This window comes from Dromiciops gliroides, chromosome 3 (assembly GCF_019393635.1).
Source record: "Dromiciops gliroides isolate mDroGli1 chromosome 3, mDroGli1.pri, whole genome shotgun sequence".
Taxonomy (NCBI): Eukaryota; Metazoa; Chordata; class Mammalia; order Microbiotheria; family Microbiotheriidae; genus Dromiciops; species Dromiciops gliroides.
In genome coordinates this window covers 334,636,054-334,656,006 of record NC_057863.1, presented here as the reverse complement: position 1 = coordinate 334,656,006, position 19,953 = coordinate 334,636,054, and the positions used below count along the sequence as shown (strand labels likewise).

The window sequence follows — 19,953 nt, the reverse complement described above, 5'->3', positions numbered from 1 at the left end:
TGAAAATGAAGTAACAAGTTGACTGCCAAATGATTTTTGTCAATTACTCCACTTCCAGGCAAATAGAAGAAAACTGGCGCAGCTGAGTCAAGGCAGCAGCTAATCCCAAAATATTTCTAGCTTGAATATGATTCTGGAAGAGCAGGTTTCTTTTCCTGGTGATGGATAGGGCTCTAAAGGGCATGGGGAAACTGAGGCTTTGCCTTAGATGGTTGATGTAGGGTAAAAAGGCCAGGCTCTTCCTCTGGGCGAGAGGATGTGGAGGTCAGCTCCCTATGGTAAGTGCCCTCCCTGCACCTCCTCACCTGCCCTCTAGGTCACCCCTCCCGGGCAAGGTTCTCTTGCTGTTCTGCCCCTCTCTCAGGGGCTGCCTCCCCTCACAATGGTCAGGAGGCTGAGGGCTGGACTCCAGGCAGCTAATCCTACAGCGGGAGATGGTCTGTGCTACTGTCCCCCTCCAGCGGATTTTGGTCCAGGCTAAAGACTTTCTAGTTGAGGCTCTTACAATTCAGGTACATACTCATTACAGTTTACATTCCCTGAACTAACACTCAACCACCATGGTGGAGAAGGGGGGTGGAGAACGGCAGAGAAACCTGGGAGGTTGGCGGTGGGGGGGGAGGGAGGGGTGCCGACAGAGGCTGTCAATTTGGAATTAACTACTGCAGAGAATTCCTAAAGCAGAAAATGGAAAGAGGATTATATTGCTAGGCAAGGGGCTATGGGGTCTGCCCATGCGAGGATGGGAGATATCAGGGATCTTTGATTCACGGCCCCAGAAAATGGGCAATTTGAGGGTTAGAGCACAAACCTTTCCACAAAGCTATGTCAGATGATAGGGTGGGAATTCCACTGTAATTTCCCCTTGGCAAGATGTGTGGTCCCTGAAAAAGACACTCAGAAGCATCCTTGCTCTCCCCCAACCCCCAGATAGAACATGGTGACCGGCTCATCACTAGGATTTGAGTTTAACAAATAGAAATCATTTCCCGAAGATGCAGATGAAGATGCAGGCTATCAGACCTAAATGGGGGTGGGATGGGGAGTGGAGAGGGGACTCTGTTAATCTAGGTGGTGTATAGGAGACTCCCAGTGCACCCATTGCCTCCACTGACACAGATCAACAACTCAGCTGTACCTTGCAGTCTAGTAATATTAGAGACAAATAGAAAAGGGGGCAGGAAGTCATACATTAGGATGCATGTCCTCTGCCCTGGTGGTGGTGCGGGGGAGAGGTTTCTCTGACACTCTCCACCCTGTCCTGCCCTCTTCTCCACCAGTTATTGAGTATGAGTTCATACATTTACTTACATACAATGTTTGAAATTTAAGTCAATTATTTGTTTTATTAAATGTATTAAGTTATTAAATTTATTTAATAAATTTAATTTATTTTTAGAATTTTAATTTATTTCTAATAAATTAAATTTGTCGTCTAAATACTACAAATTATAATAAATTTAAATTATTAAATTAAAATATAATGTTATCTATGTTCTGTTGTATTTTTATTTATTTTCTTGAGTCACATTTTAATCTGGTTATACTATACAGTGGCCTAGGACACTGAGAGTTTAGGTGGGTTGCCCCAGTCCCAGAGCTACTATATGTCAGGGACAGGATTTGAAAATTGATGTCTTAGTAGATAGTGGGGTCTGCCTTAAAGACAGAAGGACCAGGGGGCGGCTAGGTGGCGCAGTGTATAGAGCACCGGCCCTGGATTCAGGAGTTCCTGAGTTCAAATCCAGCCTCAGACACTTAACACTTACTGGCTGTGTGACCCTGGGCAAGTCACTTAACCCCCATTGCTCCACAAAAAAAAAAAAAAAGACAGAAGGACTGGATCAGGACTAAGTACTTGGGGAAGGTGGGTAGGGATAGGGAAGGGGGAAATCCCTTTGTATATCCCTTATTATACTAATCCCTTATTATGAATCCCTTATTATAAAAATCCCCTATTATACTAATAAATCAGGCTGTGAGGCTTCAAGCTGGGAAGCTGACTGGTAGAAATATTTGAAAGGAGCATGTGTCTGTGTATAGATAGGTGTCAAGCATCCCCTCCTCCCTCATCTTCCTCCATGCCCTGCTCTCTTGCCTCCTCCTTATGGTATCTACACACCCTGCCTCATTTTGCAGTTACCGGGTGGATCATATCTGTTTGTAATAGACTTCAGAAGGGAAGGGACCAGTCTTTATTCTCCCTTATGTTGCCTTGAGTACTTAGTAGTAAGTACTCAAAAATATTTGTTGATTGAATTAAGTTGCTTAACAATTTTGTGACTGTTCAGTCCTATCTCATTCTTTGTGACTCCACTTGGGGTTTTCTTGGCAAAAACACTGGAGTGGTTTTGCCATTTCCTTCTCCAGCTCATTTAGCAATGAAGAAACTGAGGCAAACGGGGTTAAGTGACTTGCCCAGGGTCACACAGCTAGAAAGTGTCTGAGGCCACATTTGAACTCAGATCTTCTTGACTTCAGGCCTGACGCTCTATCTGCTGCACCACCTAGCTGCCCTCTGTAACAGAGTGTGTCCCTATTCAGCTACACTACCATAAGTGTCCCAAAGTGCCACCTGCTGATAGGGCCTTATAAGGATGATCTGGTGACATATGCTTGTTCACCCCTATGTCTGTCTTCTGCTCCCCATATCTCTTTCTGTCCTCCTTCCTGATTCTCTCCCTTTTCCACCATCTCCAGAATCTATTTGTAAGCTACATTCTCTCCCAGGGCTCCTTCAAACCATGCAGTTTTTCTTCCCCACTGTCTTTCCTTCTGGCCCAATCTCTGATATCAACTCCTCCACTGAACTTCCCTTGGTTGTCCCAAATGAAAGTTTTTTTTTTTCCTCTTCAAATTTTCTCATAGCACTTTGTACTCCTCCTTTGCACTTATCACTTTCCATCTCCTATCATACTTATTTGTCTTATATCTCTTCTATGCCCCACCTCCCACTCCATCAGATGAATTTTTTGAGGCAAATCTGGGTTAAGTGACTTGCCCAGGGTCACACAGCTATTAAGTGTCCAGTGCTGGATTTGAACTGGGTCCTCCTGACTCCAGGGCCAGTGCTCTATCCAGTGTGCCACCTAGCTGCTTGCTCTTTCTCTCCCCCATTCCCTGTCTCTCTATCTCCTGTCTGTATGTCTGTCTCTGTCTCTCTTTGTCTCTGTCTCTCTATCTCTCTCTGTGTCTCTCTCCTCTCCCTCTCCCTTGCTTCTCTCTCTCTCTCTTCCCCCTCCCTTTGCTTCACAAATAAGGAAGCACATAGCTTAAAAGTAATTAGCGTATATGAATTTTATCTAGCCTGCAAAAATTCAGACTATTTAAGCAGAAATTAGAAAGGTAATTTTACAAAACAGATTAAGCTTTGGAATCAGCTTCTGCCCCACTTGGGCAGAGAGAGAATAGGGAATGGGAGTTAAATAACATCATTATATTTCTCAGAATTCCCAGAAAGAAACAGTCCAGAAAGCCTCTCGTCAAAGGTCCAGAAGATGGAGGGAACGGCTGCCAGAGCCAAGCTGCTTTCAATGACTAGTCTCTCTCTAGTCCTCTGACACGGCTTCCAGGATCTTTTCACTCCCATTGCCTTGAAGCTAGGCTCAGTTCAGCAGTCCCCTGCCCTGTCTCTGAGTTCCACCCAAGAGCCCCTGACTCTTCCAGGGCAGAAAGAAAATAGCATTGTCTCCTTGCAGCTAAATCTCTAGAAAGCCATGAAGCCATCCTCCAAACACTTTTCTCTGCCTGAGAAGTCGATCTCAAAACCTGCTGCAGTAGATTTTGAGCTGAAAGGAATTCAGAGGTCATCTAGTCACCAAAACCGAGGAGTGGAGAAATTGCCCAGAGTCACTCTGTTGTTTAGTTTTTTTTTTTTTTAAGTCAAGGTAGCCCCTCTTCATGAGGCCTTTTGGATTTGCCATTTCCTTCTTTGGCTCATTTGGCAGATGAGGAAACTGAGGCAAGCAGAGTTAACACAGGTCACAAAGGGTGTGCCCAGGGTCACACAGCTAGTAAGTTTCTGAAGCCAGATTTGAACTCAAGAAGAGGAGTCCTCCTAACTCCAAGCCTGATACTCACTTCACTGTACCACCTCACCCCTCCATGGTAGTAAAGAGCAGTTGGAATTTGAACCTGGGTCCTTGGCTCTGAACCTTCTCAGCATTTTTTCCATTGCACCACATTTTAAAATATCTCGGGGTGGGGGGGCATCTAGGTGGCGCAGTGGATAGAGCACCAGCCCTGGAGTCAGGAGGACCTGAGTTCAAATCCGGCCTCAGACACTTAACACTTACTAGCTATGTGACCCTGGGCAAGTCACTTAACCCCAATTGCCTCACTAAATATATATATATATATATATATATATATATATATATATATATATATATATATATATGGGGAAACGATCTGTATTACTCACCCATTTCAGACCCTTACATCCTTATAATAAGGAAGGGGACATTCATTAAGCTTCTAATCTGTGCTAAGCACTTGACCAACATTTGATCTTCTCAATCACCCTGGGAGGTGGGAGCTATTATTAGCCCCATTTTGCAGTTAAGGAAACTGAGGTTGAGAAAGGTTAAATGAATTAATTGCTCAGAGTCACATAGCCCAAGTGTCTGAGACCAGACTTGAACCTAGTTCTTCCAGACTCAAATGTCCCTAAGGCAATACTTATATATTCTTGAAGGTTCCACACTCAAGGCAGCTAGGTCATGTAATTGATAGAGTACTAAAGTTGGGGTCAGTCCTTAGTTCAAATTTCTCCTCAGACACCAGCAATGGGATCCTGGGCAAGTCATCCTCTCTCAGATAGCCTATGTAGAGCACTTTCCAAGCTTAAAGCCCTACATAAATGCTAGCTATTACTATCTGAAGTCATCATGGGGTTAGGAGGAATATTTGTCACTTCTAAAAGAAAACTGGGTAAGGACACAGGGTAGGAATAAATGAATAGTCCTCTGCAGAGAAAAGCATTAACAACTGAGTTTCCCAGGGATTGATGTTCGGAAATCTTCCTGGTCGTTTAATATTGTTTTTATAAATGAAAGAGAAAAGAGAGTGCTCAATAAAATTGCTAAATTTATCAATGACTCAAATTTCTGTTCTGGGTAGTAAGATACCAAGCTGGAGGAATTTAAACTGGGATTGAATCTAAAAAGTCTGTGCAAACAGGAAGGAGGAAAATGTCAGCTGAGCTTTTTGAATAGGTGAGGTAGAGCATTTATGGGAAATAATGGACCATATCCATAAGATGATAGGCTCTGAACAGTCATTTACCACCCAATGACTGTGTCTAGGGATCATTAGAATTTTTTCCCTGAAGAAATCAAATAGATTGGGTGAGTCACATAACCTCTCTTGGCCTCGGTTTTCTCATCTATAAAATGGGAGGCATTGGGCTAGATGATGTCTAAGGTCTTTATCCAACTCTGGATCTAGGGTCCAATGATCCTGGGAAAAACAGGCAATGACATGCCCAAAGCTTCATCATGGAGGATATTGGAAATCAAAGATGTTATCCTGTCCTGGTATGAAATGATGGTGCCTCTGGACCTAGAATATCGTACCCATTTCTGGTTGTTGTTTTTCAATCATTTCATTTCAGTCATTTTTCAATCCTGCCTGATTCTTCGTGATCCCATTTGGGGTTTTCTTGGCAAAGATACTAGAGTGGTTTCACCCTTTCCTTCTCCAGCTCATTTTACAGATGAGGAAACTGAGGCAAACAGGGTGAAGTGACTTGCCCAGGGTCACACACCTAGTAAGTATCTGAGGCCAGATTTGAACTCAGGCAAATGAGGCTTCCTCATTCCTGGCCAAGTGCTCCATCCACTTTGCCACCTAGGTGTCCTTTCTGATCCCTACATGTCAATAAGTCATCTGTGTGTACATGCATGCAGGTATGTATACACACATGTATGTAATATTTAAACAGGATATGCATGCTGTATGTGTATAATTGTGTGGTATTAAAAGATATGCATAGGGGCAGCTAGGTGGCACAGTGGATAAAGCACCAGCCCTGAATTCAGAAGGACCTGAGTTCAAATCCGGCCTCAGACACTTGACACTTGCTAGCTGTGTGACCCTGGGCAAGTCACTTAACCCTCATTGCCATGCAAAAAAAAAAAAAAGATATACATATATGTATATGATTGTGTGTATGCATACGTGTGTATGTGTATGTAGTTAAAAAGATTACCAAACTCTTGTCTCACAACACCCCCTCCATTATGGTGCCAGTAGCATGAGTATTATCACCCCCATTTTATGGATGAGAAAATGGAAGCTCAGAGCACTTCAGTGTCTCGAACATGGGCAGCTGGGTAGCACCATGGATGGAATCCTGGACCTGGAGTCAGGGAGATCTGAGTTCAAATCAGGTCTCAGTCATTTCCTGGCTATGTGAGCCTGGGCAAGTCACTTAACGTCTGTTTCCTCACCTGTAAAATGGGGATAGTAATAGCACATACCAACCAAGTTTGCTTTGAGGCTAAACCAAAATAACATTTGTAAATCTCTTTACAGACATTAAAGCACTATGCCAATGCCGTCTACTATTAGTGTCTAATACAGTATTTGAATCCAGGACTTTTTTTTCACCATGCCATGATACATGATAGAGCTTGAGAAGGACCAGACAAATGCCACCCAAAGCGATCTATGGAATGAAGAAAGACACTAGGGTATGGTGATATCCCTGGGATCTCAAAGGCCGTGTCAGAGGTAGAATACATGGGTCAGTGGGGCAGCTAGGTGGTGCAATGGATAAAGCACCTGTCCTGAATTCAGGAGGACCTGAGTTCAAATCTGGCCTCAGACACTTGACACTTACTAGCTGTGTGACCCTGGACAAGTCATTTAACCCTCATTGCCCCGCCCCCCCCAAAAGAATACATGGGTCAGGAGACAGACCACATTCAAAGGAACTCCTCTTTGGAGAGCTGACCACCATGGGATGAATTTCATGGGCAAGAACGATCCAGAAGCATCTAGGTGGTATAGCAAATGGTTACAGTACTTGACCTATAGTCAGGAAGATCTGGGTTTGAATTCTGTCTCTGACACTAGCTATGTAACCCTGGGCAAGTCATTTAACTTTTCTGAGCTTCATTTTCTTCATCTGGAAAATGGGGATAATAATAACACCCTCCTTACAAAGGTTGTCTTGAGAAGAGATTTTTAAAAGAGGGAAAAAAACAGTTTAGCAAAACTAACGAAGACAACTGTGTCTGACCACATATGCGACATTCTTCACCTGTATTCTCCCACTGCTGCATGATGGAAAGGGGGGCATGTTTTCTCAACTCTTTTCCAGGGGCAGGCTTCCTCTATCAGCCTTTTCTTCTCTGGGCTGTTAGAATTCGTTCTGCAAACGTTTATTAAGTATATACTATGTGAAGAGATTTGTGCTAGGTCTGGGAGAGATCAAAAGATAAATGAGACACAGTACCTGCTCTCCAGAAACATAGATCATAGAAAGTCAGAGTTGGAAGGGACCTCGGAGATCATCCGCTCTGACTTACAATCTGGTAAGCGAGATAAGACATATACACAGATAACAAAATAGAATAGATGCAGAAAAGAGGGGAAGCAGGCTGCTTTGAGAATTTCAAGGACAGAAATATAACTTCGGTTAGGATGGAGAATGAAGGTATCACAGTAGATAAGGATTTAGCCTCCCTAGGCCTCAGTTTCCTCCTAGGCAAAAGGTTGGATGTCAGCTTAAAAAGGTTTCCAGTGGAGTGTCCTGGGGATAAGTGTTTGACCCTGTGTTGTTTAACATTCTTATATTATGAAGCGGCTACATGGTGCAGTGGATAGACTGTTGGTCCTAGAGTCAGATAGACCCAAGTTCAAATTCAGCAAAGTTGCAAAAAAGACAAATTCAGGCTTGATGTCAGGAAACACTTCCTAATCCAAAGTGGAATAGGCTGCTTCTTGGAGGTGTTGGGTACCCCCTTGCTGCAGGTCTTTGAGCAGAGGCTGGATGAACCATTTTGGGGATATGTTGGAATGTGGATTCTTGTTTTTGGACAGGGTGATTGGACTATGTGGCTAGGAATGTCCCTTAGAACTCTAAAATTCTGTGGTTCTGGGACATTTAGACCTTCCCAGCTCTAAAGATGGGGTCTAGGGATCCAAAGGAAGGCTTTGTGGCCTTTGAGATGGGCCTGAAAAGGATGGCTTAGATTTCAACAGGCAGGGATGGGAATGGGGTGTCTTTCACATACAGGGCAGAGAATTGGAAAAGATAGCAAGTTGTACTGTGTGGCAGAGATGTATGCAGTGGTGTGCTAGTAAATATTTAACAACTGACTCTGGGGGAGTGGGGGTGGGAATTTTGTTGGACACCCTTTTCAATTTAATCTGCATTATTATCTCCATTACTCCATCCACATTTTCTCCATCACTTTCTCAAGCCTAGACAATCACAGGAACAATAAATCAAGGTCTGATTTGTAGTGTCTGCCTGTTTCTGAGTTATAAGTGCTCACACTGAAAATTGAACATTGTGCTCAGTTTGAGCTCGATCCAGGGCGCCTTTGGTTGTAAGGTTGTGAAGATAGACTAAGGGGAGATTTTGGAGGGCCTTGATCACCGGGCTGAGGAGTTTGGACTTTTCTCAGTGGGCAACAAAAGGCCATTGATGGGTTCTGAGAAGAGTAATGATATGGAATATAATGATGTGATCAGAACCATGCATTAAGGGTTGAAGGACAGGACAATGGAGGACGTGAGCAAAGGTTAGAGGCTGAAGACATGGGAAACACTGTGCTAGTTTGACCTTCAATTTGGTATAGCGGAGAGTGTGCTGGCCTTGGAGCCTACAAGACCTGTGGATCAAATCCTGCCTCCGATTTTTGTTGTTCACTTGTTTTCAGTTGTGTCTGACTCTTTATGACCCCATTTGGGGTTTTCTTGGCCAAGATAACGAGTGGTTTGTCATTTCCTTCTCCAGCTCATTTTTATAAATGAGGAAATTGAGGCAAACAGGGTTAAAACAGGGTTGCACAGTTAAGTTAGTAAGTGCCTGAGGGATTTTAACCCACAAAGATGAATCTTTCTGGCTTTAGGCCTAGTTATCTATCCACTGCACCATTGTCCCTTTAGTTACTTCACCCCCTCCTCTCCTCATACACCCTGGGTTTCGGTTTCTTCATCTGGAAAATGAGGGGATTAGACTTGGTGGTCTCTAAGGTCCTTTCCAGTTTTAAATCTATGATTCTTTCTCCTTTTGTCAAAAGAGCAACCCATGCTGGGCCCTCATTTCTCCCTTCTTGCCACCTGAGCAGCTGCTTCCCAGAACTTGACATGCTATAAAAATTAGACTCTGCTGTCTCGTGCTGGTTGGTGGTGGGAAGCCAGGCCAACACCTTCCTTCCAGTCCAACCGGTATCACAGACTAATTGCGCTAGAGTGCTTTTTCCTATGCAGCCTGTATTTAGTATGTTTGGGGGGATCCCAATTGACCTTTGAGGATCTCCAAATCTATGAAAAGGCAAGCCCAGCTAGGATGGAATTCTACGGTAGTTGATCGATTTCTCTCCCATCGGATCAGCTCCCCGCTGGGCACTTGGAATGCTGCGTTTTTAATAGCTCAGCCCGCCCCCTCTTCTCTTCTCCCCTCCCCTCGCCTGCCCTCCCCTCTCCTCCCTTCCCCCGGGAGCCAAGATTGGACTCGGTGTGAACATTCAGCTGCTCGCTTCCCCAGCTGAGTGAGCTCTTTTCAGAGGCAACCAACTGCACACACATTCCTGAGCCGTGATCTCACTGCCCCTGCAAGAGGCTGGGCAATATGAACGCAATCAGAAATGCACAGACTGAGGGACACACACCCAGGGTAACACGGACACAGGTTGAAGGATGGAGGGGAGGGGAGGGAAGAGCAACTCAGGAGCCCAGGAGATCACAGATTTAGAGCTGAAAGGCACATTAGAAGCCATTGAGTCCACCCTTCCCCTATTTTATAGATGAGGAATTTGAGGCCAAGAGGGTGAAGTGACTTGCCTAGTGTCACGGACCTAGTAAGTGTCTGAGGCGATATTTGAACCCGGATCACCCTGACTTTGAAGGATGAGTGGCTTTCCTCTCTTGTTCCTCATCTTAAGGTCCCCATCAAGCCAGTCACAAAATCACAAGATCAGTTCTGGTGATCTGGATCAGAGGTCATTTTATCATTTTACAGATGAGTAAACTGAGGTCCAGAAAAGTTAGGTGACTTGCTGATGGTCACACAAGAAACAGCAGAGATGGTACTCCAGGTCCTTTGACAATAAATGCACAAAAAACCCAAACAAACAAACAAACAAACAAAATAGACAATAAATGGCATAATGTGATCACGATACACAACCACTACAGGGCTTAACAAGCTACAGATACCTTCATATTTCTTCAAGTCCAGCAATATTCATGCATTCATTCATTCATTCATTCATTCATTCATTCATCTACTCAACAACTAACTAAGCACTCAGTATGTCAAAGGCCTGAGTCACCACACCCTGAACCACCTTAGAGCTATGTGTCCATCTTAAAGTGAATAGCCTCTTGTTTTTTATCTTGCTCAGGACACTTGAGGGGGACAGTGAAGTGGCACAGTGGATAGAATGCTAGGCCTGGAGGCAGTGAACCTGTGAGTTTAAAAAACTGGCTTCATACACTTACTAGTTGTGTGAGCCTGGACAAATCACTTTAACCCTGTTTGCCTCTGTTTCTTCATCTGCAAAAATGAGCTGGAGAAGGAAATGGCAAACCACTCCACTGGCTTTGCCAAGAAAACCCCAAATGGGATCACAAAGAGTCAGACATGACTGAAAACAACACGAACGGGATACTTGGGGCTCACCAGTGAGATCTCCGAGGGAGCAGATATGTAAAGAGATGGCCAATATCATGCATCTGCTTCTCCTCTCTGCCAGATCCCTGATTCAGCTTACCCCTTGGCTCCACAGTCCTGCTCCATTGAACTTGGCCATAAATATTCTTTTCACGCTCTCTCCCACTCTTTCTCCTCCACAGCCTGCAGCCACCAGGCAATTTCCTGGTTTGTCCTGTAATTTCCCCAGAAGCTACTATTTATTATCACCCCCATTTTATAGATGAGGAAACCGAAGGCCAGAGGGCAATCTGATGGCTTTAGACATCAGCAGATCACGGGATTTAGAGATGTAAGGAACTTTAGGGATCATCTAGTTCAATGCCTGTATTAAGCAGACAAGAAATCGCAGGTTAAACAGTTTGCCCAAGGTCACATAGGTAGCAAGTAGCAGAGTTAGAATATGAACCCAAACCCTCTGAGTACCGTCACTTTCTACTATTCTGTGTTGCTTTTCCTAGACTGTGACTGCTTGTGTCTCTGCTCATTACTCAACCTGGCGGGTCTCTAGATCAAATGGGCAGAGCCAAGACAGGAGGCCCCTACAGGCTGGACAACCGCCTACAGCCAATCCAGAGAGGAGGGTGTGGCCAGCAGGCAGCGGCTACTCTCCTCTTGGCACAATGGAAGGGGCTGGCCTCTGAGGCAGGGGCCAGCCCGGCCCCAACCCAGATCTTGTCACTGCCCCAGCCTCCTCAGGCAGATGGCTTTCGTTCCCCGGCTCAGGACATCATTTCCCTTCCCCCCTCCTGATAAGGATAAAGCCAGAAAGCATGGTGTGTGGATGAGGAAAGAAGCTGAGAGCACAGAGCCAGGGGATGCTGCAATTCAGCAGCAAGCATCCGTCACTTTCATTCCCAGTTCTGTTTGTTTCCTAGCTGAAAGGCAATCAGATGTGGCCCCGCCTCCCAGGCCTGGCTCCCACTCTTCCCGAGTCCACCTCCCCTCCCCATCCCCAACATCCAATGCTCCCTCCACACCTGCTGGCAGTCAACACCTGCAGACACTTGATTGAAGCTTCCTGGAGAAAAAAAATGAAATTGCATTTTTCTGCCCTGATATTCTTAATATGCAGGCTCCTACCCTTGGGGGCCTTGGCAAAGGTTGCTTCCAATCCGCTTCCCCCAGAATCTCTGCATTTCACAGTCTTTTTTTAGCTGCTATTAAAGGGAGCCCATTCTTTTCATTAATGAAAGATTATTCTCCCCTTTCCAAGACCAGAGTATCCTATCCGGACACTATAGGTTATAGCAAATTAGAGCTAGAAGGAACCTTAGTTTAACCCTCTCATCTTCTAGATGTGGAAACTGCAAAGTGGGTTGTTCTGGGGGACACAGACAGTGTGAGAAGCTTGGTGTTAGGGACCTTTCCAAACACCTCCTGTACCCCAGTACTTCTGGTCACATCCCTGTTTATTCCCTAAATTGCACTGGGAGAGAAATGAGAAACTTCTGTCCAGTCACAGAGGTCCTGGTTATCAACCCCGGAGGAGAACTTTTTGTTTGTTCGTTTGTTTGCCTTGGTGTTTTTTGGGTTTTTTTTTCGGGGCAATGAGGGTTAAGTGACTTGCCCAGGATCATACAGCTAGTAAGTGTCTGAGGCAAGATTTGAACTCAAGTCCTACTGACACCAGAGCTGATGCTCTATCCACTGCGACACCTAGATGCCTCTGGAGGAGAGCTCTGAACCACAACTGAAGAAGACTTCTAATGGAGTTCTCATTCCTTAGCCTTCTTAATCTCATGTGGACCAAAGTTGGATGTGGGATGATACAGAACCCTCATTTCTAGGACCACAGTTGTAGTTATAATGATTCATATAGCAGTGAGGCCCAATGGAAAGAGCACTGAACCTGGTATCCAGAACTGAGGTCAAGTCCTAGTATGCCACTTACTAGCTGTGTGACCTTGGGCAAGCAAGCTAACTTCTCTCTAGGCTTCAATTTCCTCCAAGGTAAAATGAGGGGGTTGGGCTAAATGGATTCTAAGGTCCCTAACAAATCTTGACTTTTGCGACTCTGCCTCACTTAAATCCAAATCGCACAAAAGTTATCAGTCAAAAGTGATATCATTGGTCTTCTTCAAAAATTAAGGCCGAGGGGCAGCTAGGTGGCACAGTAGATAGAGCACCGGCCCTGGATTCAGGAGGACCTGAGTTCAAATCTGGCCTCAGACACTTGACACTAGCTGTGTGACCCTGGGCAAGTCACTTAACCCCAATTGCCTCACCAAAAAACAAACAAAAAAAAATGAAGGCCTAACAACAAGATCCATGAGCTTATGTGATGTATGGCATTTTGTCCCCAAGAAGAGATTTTACGATCCTGAGTTCCTAGGAGGTTGTGGGTTGGCTCAGGGTGAAGAGCACTCCAGGATCCAAATACCCCCAGAACTACAACACCAAGACCTTGGATGTCTGAAAAGAGATGCCTTGGTCAAATGCAAAAACTGACCTGTTCCAACATGTGCTTAGGGTTTAGACAAGACAGAGCAAGGGAACCAAGTAGTGAGCTTCGGAATGAAGCCATCTCTTTTCTAGCATCTTGAGGAGGGTTTCCCTGCAGCAACCTCTGGGCCTCTGCAAATGACAAGCACTCTCAGAAGTCAGATCAGTCTTGGTTCATGGACCTTATTAAGGTTTTAAGGTATCAATAGTCAGGTTTGTAGGTTTACTCTAAGACCTAAAAAGGGCTGCATGTTCTTGCCCACTTCTTATAGATGAGGAAGTGGACTTCAGAAGAGTAAAGTCACTTGCTTGAGGTCCCATAGATATTTCTCTGTTCTTTCCTCTATTCCTCTTTTCTTTTCCTCTATTCACTTAGTTAGGGGCAGCTAGGTAGCAAGGTAAATAGAGACCTGGGCCTAGAATCAGGAAGACATCCTCCTGAATTCAAATCCAGCCTCAGACACTCACTAGCTGGCTGACCCTGGGCAAGTCACTTGGCCCCATTTGCCTCAGTTTCTTTATCTGTAAAAAAATGATCCGGAGAAGGAAATGGCAAACCACTCCAGTATCTTTGCCAACCCCAAATGGGGTCACAAAAAGTTAGACGTGACTGAAAAAGGACTGAACAACACCACCACCACATTGCCTGGTTATCTAAGCTGGCTCACATCCAGAATCTGCCACCTGTATTTTGCGATAAAGGGTCCATGAGGCAAAAATGGTTAAGAATGCCTACCTTAGAGAGAGATCTCTCCAACTAGCTCATGTTTTCAGTTGTATAAAAGTTCAGCTGCACAAGGCCCATCAATCTCCAGGGGTCCACCAGCCCAATCCCCACTCCAGAAGACAATCTCTTGAAAGGGAAAGCATGAATAATGTTAATTGAGTGCCTACTATTGGCAAAGCACTAGGCTGGGGCCCTTGTCAAGTCTGCCAAATAGGGGAAGAAGGCAAAACAAGCACAAAAATGTGCTTTTAAAAACTACCTCCTAAAAGGCCAAAAGAAATGATAAAAACCCTATGAAGACCTTACGTTTGCCCATGGTATCACAGTATTTAAAAGCTGGAAAGGGACCATAGAGCTTGTGTAAGTTAACCCCCTGCCTTCCACCACCATTCTTTCGGTGGTGGACTGGTGAAGGTCTTGGGGGCAGGGACTGCTTCATTGCGGTCTTTTTATCTCCTGGCCCAGTGCCTGGCACATGTTGGGTAGTTAATAAATGCTTGTTGATTGAATACATTGTGAATAGTAGGAAGAACTGAACTGAGGTTAGATATACAGTAAGGAATAGCATTAAAGTGGGGGGACTGGAAGAGTATGAAGTCTCTTCTTGGGATCCTAAGAAGAGGTTGGGGGAGGGGGCCCTCCACCTATGCAGAGTGGGGCTGGGGTTCTTTTTTGTAGACTGGAGCTGGATGGGCTGACCTCTGCCGGCCTGCCCCAGGAATTGTATCTCAGTCGTGTCAGAGCAGAGGCCACTGACCAGGAGATCCCAGATATGTGTATGTGGTTGGGTGGAGGAGAGCATCTTCTACCTTTTGGGAGAGATCACAGGGATAGACCCTTTCAGTATTAAGGACTCCATTCTGAAGGAACAAGAGACACCACCAACACAGAGTCTTGGGAAAGTAGGGCAGCCCTATGGATTGGCATTTGGCAGGGAGTGCTGAGGTAGGGAAGAAACTTCCTCTCTTAGCACAGATTTATTGGGTTCCTGGCCAAGGGATGGAGAATTGGGTGGGGAGGAGACTTGTGGATTCATTTAGAAGAATCCACTCATCTCTGCTGACTCACTCCCAATATTTCCAGCCATTTCCAGTGACAATGAATCCTTACCTATCCCTTATCCTCTGGAATGGGATGATAGCTCCAAGAGCTAGAATGGGCCTTAGAGGCCATTGAGTATATTTTACAGATGAGGAAACTGAAGCATACAAAAGGGAAGTGGTTTGCCCAGGTTACACAGAGATTGGAGCCCAGGTCTTCCCAATTCGAAGATCCAATGCCCCATCCATTGATTTGGCCACTAATTCCTGACCTTGAAGTCTACCAGCCCTTTAGACTCAGGGTTCAGATCAGGAATGTCCAGATCAGGAAAGCTTAAGGGAAGTTTTTATTTCTTTTAGTTCTGTGATTTTTAACCTTAACTATGCTTTACTTCCCCTTCCCCACTCCCCCACTGGTTGGTATGGCTGAAATGAATGAACCCTAGAACAATCTTGCCTCATTTTTAAAGATAAACATTCTATAAATGCATAATTTAGAGTTATAGTCAAATGAAATTACAACAAAGTTAATTTGACAAATAATAATGGCATGTGTATAATAGTTACTGTGTTTATGATAAAGTGGCCCATAAATGAGTATAATTGATAACTATTCTTACAAAGCTAAACCAAGTTTTTAGGGGTTTCCCCCTTCATTTAATCTCTAATTGGTGGCAATGTTGACATTTTACTTCCACAATTAATATCTTACCTGTATATAGTACTATGAGCAGCTAGGTGCTGCAGTGGATAGAGTGTTAGCCCTGGACTCAGGAAGACCTGAGCTCAAATCCAGCCTCAAACACTTGACACTTACTAGCTGTGTGACCCTGGACAAGTCACTTAGCCCTGTTTGCCTCAGTTTCCTCATCTGCAAAATGAGTTGGAGAAGGAAATGGTAAACCACTCCAGTATCTTTGCCAAGAAAACCCCAAATGGGGTTGTGAAGAGTTGGACACAACTGAAACCACTCAACAACAACAATATAACACTATACTGTTTTCCTCACTTTGCTGTGGGAAAACAAGATTGTCTAGTCCAGAAATTCTCAGACTTTTTTTTATCTCAGGGCCCCTTTACACTCTTCTTCTTCTTCTTCTTTTTTTTTTTTTGCAGGGCAATGAGGGTTAAGTGACTTGCCCAGGGTCACACAGCTAGTAAGTGTCAAGTGTCTGAGGCCGGGATTTGAACTCAGGTCTTCCTGAATTCAAGGCCGGTGCTTTATCCACTGCACCACCTAGCTTCCCCCCCCCCCTTACACTCTTAAGCATTATTGAGGACCTGCAAAGAACTGTTTGTTTAATCTATCAATGTTCATTGCATTGGAAATTTAAATGTCTTAAGAAAATAGTTTTTATTTCAAGGACCTCACTTTAAGAACCACTAGTCAAGTTCATTTATACCTGAATTTGGGGTCAAAGAACTTGGGTTTGAATCTATGCTCCACTACTTGTTATCTCTGTGACCTTAAATAAATCCTTTTACTTCTTTAGGCCTCAATTCCTCTATCTATAAAATGAGGGAGTCACACTAGATTAGAGTTTCTCAAACTGATCTCTGTGAAGTTTTTTCTTTTAATATTTTGTTAATTGTATTTCAATAGAATTGGTTTCCTTTTTAATCTTATGTATTTTATTTTACATATTTAGAAACATTATTCTGAGAAGGGGTCAATAGGCTTTCCCAGAATGCCAAAGCTTTTTCAGATGATCCCTAAAGGCTCTTCCAATTCTAAATCCTATAATTATAAGTAGGGCTGGTTTTATTGTTATCTTCATTAGGTACATAATTGAGACTTGGAGAATTTAAATAATTTGCCCCAAATCACACTAGTTGATAGATTAAACTTAAACAAGACCACTGCTAGTCCAGGGGAAGAGCTGGGACTGGAATTCAGAACTATCACCTCCAGGCCAGTATTCTATTTTACTAAACTGTGCTTCCTATCTCTAACACCTTTATATAGGATAGAAAGACCATCGTAGGGTCATAGATTTGGAGCAGAAAGGGACTTTAGAGACCAGCTTCCTCACTTTACAGATGAAGAAACTGAGTCCCAGAGAAGCAAAGTGGTTTGCCCACTGTCCCACAGATGTCCCACAGATAGCTAGTGACAAAGGTGGGGTTTAAAACCAGGTATTCTTACTCAGAATCTAATCTTTCAGTCAACAAGAACTTATTAAAAATGAGCTGCGCATAGTAGGCACTTTATAAATCCTTGATTGATTTACCTGAATAGCTGCTGAATTAACTCCCTTTGTGTCCACACATACATCAAAAATTCCCAGCCACTTTAGCCTACACAGGTGGGGGACAGGGGGAGGAGTGGTCTTTCCAGATATAACTGGACAATGGGAGCAATGTCCAATGGGAGCAATGGAGAGATGTTACTTTTGGACTAGATGTATAGTCAATTTTCAATTATCTATGCGAACCAGGGCCCAATTAAACCCAAACAATAGAACCCTCAAATAATTTGCATTCATTTTTGAAAGTTGAGGGGTGGAGAGGGACTGAATGGGCAGAGATTACACTGTGTTCTCCTGTTTAATGACTAGTTCAGGTTGATAGTAAAAAGAATCCTGAGTAAAATGAATCTGTGCCAAATGGAGGAAAGGAAATGACCCAGAAGTGTGCAAGGTGGCAGGGGAAATTAGTCTGGAATTAAACATTTGCTCTGGGAAATCCATAGGCTGGATAATTTGTAAATGAATAATAACAATAATAACAATGCCTTAAAAAGCAGCATGGGATAGTGCACAGAGAAAAAAAAAAAACAGGAAGAATTCCTCACCAGGAAAAGGTGTTAGACTCAGGAATGGGTGACTGAGGGAGGCTGTAGAATCTACTTCCCTGGATGGTTTCAGAAACAAGGGAGATGGTTCAAGTACTCTCTCACACCTGCCCACCCTGGAGAGGAGGCAAGAATGGACTATGACCTCTGAAGGGTGATTCATTTAACACTTTATACCTTGGTGGGCTTGGGGCAGAAGGAGGATGGAGTGTATGTTACACTTGTGCCAACACCTGGCCTTTCTGAAGCACGCTCACAGTCCTTAAGACGCTCACGTCCAGCCATTTGGCAATGTTCAGATCTGTTAATGTCTTGGCATCTCAGCCTCCATTGAATTCTGAAAGCATTTCCAATCACCTTTAGCAGAATAATCAACTCTGCCTCATCTCCCCCTCCAAGGCTGACTGCTTATGAACCTCTAAACTCATTATTTCTTCTAACAGTCAATGGACATGTTAACTAAATCCCTTCTTAAAACACCTGCTGCAGAGCAAAGATGCACTTTCCTCTGCTGTCTTCTTGTGAACTTACTCCCAAGGACCCCCGTGCTTCTCCCTGACCCAATGCCTCCCTCAGACTTGGCCTTCAGGCCCAGATGTGCCCAGGCGCATCAACCAGATGCCAGGCCACTGAATGGAGTGTGCAGGGATTTGGGTAACTGTTCTTCTCCCCCTACCCCCACCCAAGGAAAAGGCAAAACTTATAGGCCATATGTTCTTAGTTTTAACCCCCAAAGAACGGATCTTGGCAGCCAACTGGTCCAACCATTTTATTTAACAGATGAGGACATTGGGGCCTCAATAAGTTAAAGGATTTGCCCAAGGTCACACAGCTAGTAATTGGCAGAGAGGACATTTGAACCCCAATTTTTTTTATTCTAAATCCAGCACCTTTTCCACTGCCTTGTGTTACTCTACTCCCTGCGCCCAGGCTTCCAGGTCCACGGTCCATTTCTCCCCATGTGAGTTCACAGAAGATAATTGCTCCGTTTATAGAATCATTTATCTAGAACAAGAAGTAGTTTCTCAGGCCATCTGGTCTAACCCCTTCATTTGACAGATAAGAAGATATAGGATATCACTATTTTTTTAAGTGAGGCATTTGGTGTTAAATGACTTGCCCAAGGTCACACAGCTAGTAAGTTTTAAGTGTCTGAGGTCCGTTTTGAACTCAGGTCCGATTTGAACTCAGGTCCTCCTCACTCCAGGGCCAGTGCTCTATACACTGCGCCACCTAGCTGCCCCCTTAGGGTATCACTATTAAGGAAGTCAGTTTCCACTGCTTCAACAAGAAAGAAAAAAATCTGTCACAAGAAGATGTATCCCCCCCCTCCCCTCAACCCACACCTCTTCCAAACTTCTCTATATCACTTGAGGACACTATCTTCACGCTCTAAAGCTATGATTTTCATCCTTCCAGGTACCCTGATTCACAAGCTTATACTCATATCCTGACTGCCTCGGTCTCAGACATCCCCCTCTCCCTGCCCCCACCCCTATAGCTAATCAAGCTCTCCTCTCGCCTCTGCTCCTCTCCAATCACACAGCCCCTATCCTAATCCAAGCATTCATCATCTCTTACCTGGACAAAGTCTTCTAATTAGCCTTTCTGCTTCTAGTATCCTCCCCCTCCCCCCGCCCCGGCAAAAAAAAAAAATCCCTCCTTCACACTTTGGCCAAATTGATACTTTCATTACACATATCTAACCACCTTATCCCCCTACTCAAGAATCTCCCTATTGCCTCTATTAGGATAAAATACCAACCATAGAATCATAGAGTTAGAAAGGACCCCAGAGTTCAACCCCTGATTTTATAGATGAAGAAATGGAGCCCAGAGAAGTAAAATGATTTCCGGGAGGGTGACAGTTAATAAGTCTGCGGCATGATTTGAGCCCACTCGAAGTGCGCTGCCTCTCTTTGGCACTGAAAGCCCTCCACAATGTGGTTCCCACTTACCTGTCTAGTCTTATTTCATGTTAACTCGCACCTCCCCATTTTGCACACGAATCCCATCTCCTGCTTCCTTAGCTAGAGGTCTTTGCATAGGTGGTGTT

At 44.3% G+C, this 19,953-nt stretch overlaps 1 protein-coding gene across 6 annotated transcripts in view; it reads left to right on the top strand.

Annotated features, from left to right (window-relative positions):
- SEMA5B (semaphorin 5B) overlaps positions 1 to 19,953 on the top strand; it is a 198,173-nt gene that overhangs the window by 74,520 nt on the left and 103,700 nt on the right. The gene's annotated exons all lie outside the window — the stretch shown is intronic.